The following is a 6,214-nucleotide window of genomic DNA, read 5'->3' as shown; positions in this document are numbered from 1 at the left end:
CTATTTGGTGCTTCACGGTACATTACTGGAATAATTAATTATATAAATCTGTTCTCAATATTATTGTCTTTCTTTTACAAGAAAACATGTACTTAGAACTTACTAAGACACACGTATATAACCATTAAGTATATATTTGTCTATATTTAGATATTAGTCCACATAGAAGACACTTAACAATTATTCTACTTTGTAGATGATGCAGTCAGGACAGAAACATCTTGCAACTATTTTATTTCATGATGATATGTCACAACCTATGAAGTTCAAAAGTATATTGTATTTGAATCGATGCCGTGTTAAGATTTAACCTATAATTACTAACACTGGGTATGCTTTTTTATTTACATGTTAAACAATCTAAAATACAAAATTTCTTTCGAAAAACACAATTTCATAAAATAATCAGCAAATAACCTTCAATTAACAAACTCTGTATTGTGCAATTATATATGCCATACTTTATGCCATGGCTTAATATTTCAGTAACTGTACATGTCGCAATGATCATATTGCCATGACTATGTCTATAGTAATTACAGTGAGTATTTTATTAATCGCTTCACTGTCCATGTTCTGTCATATATATCAATTTCGACAGTAATTACAATGACGAAGCATTTCATTCATTGCTCTACTGTTTATATACTGCCTTGTCTATGTCTATAGTAAATACAGTGACTTAATATTTCATTCATTGCTGAACAGTTCACGTACTGTCATGTATGTCTTTGTCTATAGTAATTACAGCGACTTAATAAATTACAGTTATATTGTGACTAGTTATTGATATGAAATCGAATTATAAATAATAAAAGTGTACATGCTAAATACTTACGAATTCTGAATACAGGAATCTCATTATTAATGTCATGTCTACCTATCTTCTGCAAAACGTCTCGTAGTAGGTCTTCGTTCCAAGGTCGAAGTTCATATACACTGTTTTCCAATGCTTTAATCAGATAGTATGGACTTTTAATCTTCTCAAGTTCTTCTTCACCTATGTATTCTTTACAAAATCTCTTCATCTGAACAAATTCATCTGTGACGTGAATTTGCAAGTAATCATTAGACTATACAATAGTAAACCTCAAGTTACAATGTGTACAGTACCCACAACACTCATTGTCATATAAGGATATTCCAAAATGTTGTTCTAAAAGTGTCTTCCGTGTTTATCAGTTACGGATAATATCGTTCTCAAAAGCACTAGATATTCTTGTCTAATGCCATATTCTTTGTAATTTCAATTTAAACAGAATACCACTAGATAATTGTCTGTATTTAATCCAGTAAATCTACCGAATGACTCACCACTAATTGTAACACAAGGTCTAACAGCGGTTTTCTACTCCTTGAATACCCCAAAATGACATACTAAAAGTAGACAAAAATCGAAAGATACGTATTTTATTTTTTTAATGATATGGTGCTTTTGTCAAAAAATGCATATATCTGGACAATATTTAGGCAAGGGTAAGACTTTACAACTGAAAATTGACCCAGAACATAAAGGTCTGATAACTTCTAAAACTTCAACAACTAATATAAATGGTTTGCGTAAATTTTTCACCACTTTATTCACATTGTAACTGCACCGCGCATAGCATCATGGGAATATACATAATGGATGCATAGAAAGTTTAACATGGCGGCAATAAGAGCGCCAAAAACTTGTTTTTGAATTGATTCATGTTTCTGTTCCCAATGTCTCTTATCAAGTACAAAATAAGACGTCGTTGGAAATCTATTTATCAATCTTAAGTATTATAGACAGAATGTCGATGACAATGAATTACAGTAACATAATAAGATAGACAAGTTTAAGATCGCAAGTGAGTAAATATATTATAGATTTAAAAAAATTATCGTCACATATGCTTTGCCATATTTGTTGTGGCATGACATTGGTGCAGGCAATGAATAAGGGTGACTGAGTTGAAAATCCAATATGGCGGCCATTTTTTTTATGGCCACTAACCAAAAGTTTTATAATCTGCTTTTCAGCTTAAAAATGAGATGTTCTATCATAAATATTCCATCAATCTAAAGTGTCTATTCATATGTTTATCATGACACTGATTCGTATTTTAAACTTTTGAAAAGCTAAAACGTCAAAATGTTTTTCACAATTTGAACTCTTATGTAAAAAAAGGAATCATATTTGTACGGCTAAATGTCTTATTTTCAGGTTACAAGGTTTTCTGCCTGATACGTTGATAGTGTTGATGACCATCTTGTAATTGAGACCTCAAATAGATTCTTCAAATACACATTTGGTGGCAATTTGTCATGTGCATTCACCATATTTTGATAAGTGTACCAAAATGAAACTTTCAACTAGATACATAGTCAAACATTTGTGATCAAATTGTATCACATTTAAGAAGTCGTAGATGATTGGTACAATACTATCTTTTCAAATTAAGACATATTAACTTTCACAAATATTTCTCTTTTGTTCATAAAATGACCTATAATCTTGATGATTATATGTTGCCAACCCTCCACTAAGGTAAATCAATATCACTGTCTCTATTCTTATGAATATGTTAGGTGATACAAAAAATAACAATATGAATTCCAACAAGGTGGACTGTTTCCATGATGACTGTTCTGCCAACTACGTTTTCAGCCTAAAATCTAATGCTGTATGTCTCATCATGAATACTTTAACAAATTATTCAAGGATATTATAGTTGTCATACCGTACCATATCTAATTCAGATACAGCAGGGATTGTATTCTCTCTCAGAAATATATTTCTCATCTGAAAGTAGTTTATAGGCTTTACAACTATTGGACTTCAAGGTAACAGTTTTAAGGAATGCAGCAATCTGAACAACAATTATATTTGACATTGTTCTGTTACTACATTGTAGGTTTAATTTTATGGGAATGTAGTATTTCTTTTAACAACACTTTAAAAGTAAAGAGAAAATAATTACAGAAAATACTAAGTAACTGGGACACTAACTAAACTTACAAAACCAAACACCCAAAATTAGCAAATACGCCTCCTTTCTCTTAAATGTCCACCATGGACTTAAAGGGAATATTAAGAATTTGAAAGCACTTTAATGTAATGTAACGTAAAGTAAAGTAAAGTAAACTGATAGTTTAATGTACAGCCTCGAAGCTGCAGCCAAGTTAATTTTAGGTGTGTTTGATGTACATTTAAAAAAAACCCCAATCACTTAAAGATATCAACGAGTGAGCACAAAACCTTGTGAAACCACGGCATTTTGATAAATTGACGGCCCAGAGGTTATATTCTCACTATTTATTCAAGTCTACATACTCTATGCTAACCTTTGTAATATTCATGATGAACTGACCACATTATCAGAATTGAATCATTATCTTTTGTGATCATATTTTTATCTTACCAATAATTCAGGAAACCACTGTTGTTTGCTAATCCCTCTCAGAATTTGTATGACCAAGGGTACATCGCAATGTATTACGCATGGTTAATAACAACAATTATATATCTTAAATCGGTCCACAAACCCCTAAATTCCAAATTTATAGAGTATCGGAAATGCCAGTTGGCGGCGATTTTGGGACATTATGGTCTTGTCTTGTCTTGTCCATTACTGTACAAAACGCCAGATGTGGCTATACACGTACAGTTCGTCATGCATCACACTTTCAATTTTTCCCTTATTCCACATTGAGATTGACTAGTGATTTAAAAACTGCCACATCTTTTGCTGCTTTTGTACTTGGTGGTAATGAGTTCCATAGAGGTATAGTACGTGGGTATAGTGAATAGTGATAACAATCTTTATTGGAGCGAATGGTATTGTAGTTTAACTTCTGTGTTTGACGGGTGTTGTGTTTGGTTTGGTTTTCTTGATGAAGGTGTTTTATATTTGTAGGGGTGATTCCGTGTGTTTCTTTGAAAATTGTGACGAGTCTTGACTTAGTTCTTCTATTCTGTAGTGATTCCCAGTCTAGAGTTTTTAGTATGGCTGTGATGCTTGTTGTGCGTCTGTAGTCATTGGTAACGAATCTGGCTGCTCTCCTTTGTACTTTTTCAAGTTGTTCCTGATGAGTTTTCTGGTATGGATCCCAGATTGTACTACAGTACTCAAGTCTGGGTCGAACTAGTGTTTTGTAGGCTATTTCTTTTGTGTTCCTGGAGCAGTTCCGAAGGTTCCTTTTGAGTAAACCAAGTATGCTGTTTGCTTTGTTTGTGGTTTGGTGAATGTGCTGGGCCCATGAAAGGTTGCTTGATAGTTGTATTCCTAGGTATGGATGATGTTCTACTTTCTGAAGGATGTTATTGTTCATGTGATACTGGTATGGAGTGAACTTTTTCTTGTGTGTTACGTGCATAATGAAACATTTTGATGTGTTGAACTTCATTTGCCATCTTTTTTCCCAGTTGCATAGGGAGTTTATATCATTTTGTAGTATTTCAGTATCAGCTGGAGTATTGATTTCTCTGTACACAATGAGGTCATCTGCAAACAGTCTTACATGTGAATTAACATAATCAGGTAAGTCGTTAATGTATGTGAGGAACAGTAGAGGGCCAAGCACGGTCCCCTGGGGAACACCGGAGATGACTGCTGTATGAGATGAAGACTGTCCGTCGATGACTACTCTTTGATGACGTTTGGTGAGGAAGTTTTCTATCCATAGCTTGGTTCTTACTCCAAAATGGTCAACTTTAGCAAGTAGTCGTTGGTGGGGGACCATATCGAAGGCCTTGCTAAAATCCATTATACACAGGTCTACTTGCCCACGCTGGTCTAAGATTTTTGCAAGGTCATCAATCAAGCCTGTGAGTTGTGTTTCACATGAACGTCCACTTCTGAATCCGTGTTGTCTATCGCAGAGTATGGAGTACTTTTCGAAATGGTTCATTATGTTGCTATGTATAATATGTTCCAGTTGTTTACAAGCGATACTAGTGAGTGATACCGGTCTATAGTTACTTGGAAGAGATCTCTCCCCTTTCTTGTGGATTGGTGAAACATTTGCATTTAACCAGTCTTTTGGTAGGGTTCCTGTTGATATTGATTTCTGGTAGATTTTTTGTAATATGGGTGCAATACTTGTGGCGCATTCTTTGAGTATTCTTGCGGGTATGTTGTCCGGTCCTGATGCTTTGTTTACTTTCAGATTTTTGAGCAATTTTTCTATTCCTATAGTTGTGATTGTGATGTCTGGCATTTTTGGGATCTTGCTAATGCCTAAGTTTGGGATGCAGGTAAGATCTTCATTTGTGAAGACGGAGCAAAACTGATTATTTAGGATTTCAGCCTTTTCCTTTGCGCTAGATGCTATGCGGCCCATGCTGGACAGTGGCGAGACACCAATGACATCTCTGCGGAGCGCTTTGATGTAGTTCCATAATGGTTTGGTGTTATCTGTCTGGAGGCTTTGACCAATGGTATTTATGTGTTCTTGTCGCAGTTTTCTCATCTGTTTGTCGTTTCGTCTTCTTAGTTCTTTGAATTTGTCCCATAATATAAAGTTTCCGGTCTTTCTTGCTTTGTCATATAGTTTGCGTTTTTTCCTGATATTTCTTTTAAGAGTAGAATTTATCCATGGTACGTTTGGTTTAGATGAAGTTATTTTTGAAGGTATATTGTCATTCATTGCTGTCTGAATTTTATCTGAGAACTGGTTCCAGGGCAGAGTTCGTTTATATTCAACTGGTTTACTATGTCTTCAGTAAGGCTACTGTTAAGAGTATCGAGTTCATTTGACATCTTGTTAAAGTCGGCTTTATGATATAGGTACACTTTCCGTTTTGGTAACTTGACAATTTTTGGCTTGATAGAAGCATGTAAGACAACAATGTCATGGTCACTTATGCCAGGCTTTATCTGGATGCTGTTTACAAAAGTGGGGTTGTTGGTAAAACACAGGTCTAAGATACTATTTTCTCTGGTTGGTTCTAATACCATCTGTTGCAAATTATTGTTCATGGTGATGTCGATCATAGCTTTGCTGGGTCCAGGGTATCTACCACAGGGTTTGAATGAATTTGAGTGCCAATCAACATCTGGTAAGTTGAAGTCTCCTAGTATCCAGACTGATGCATTTTTTGGTATGACTTCTAATGAGTTTTCTAGAAGACGTACATACTCAGGACCTGTCTTCTGTGAGCGATAGAAAGCGCCTATGAACATTGGTGCAATACCGTTTACATGGATGCTAATCCATTTCATTTCACAGTCAACTTGATCGAGGT

This window comes from Glandiceps talaboti, chromosome 3, assembly GCF_964340395.1.
Source record: "Glandiceps talaboti chromosome 3, keGlaTala1.1, whole genome shotgun sequence".
Classification (NCBI taxonomy): domain Eukaryota; kingdom Metazoa; phylum Hemichordata; class Enteropneusta; family Spengelidae; genus Glandiceps; species Glandiceps talaboti.
Note: the sequence above shows the minus strand (reverse complement) of the source record.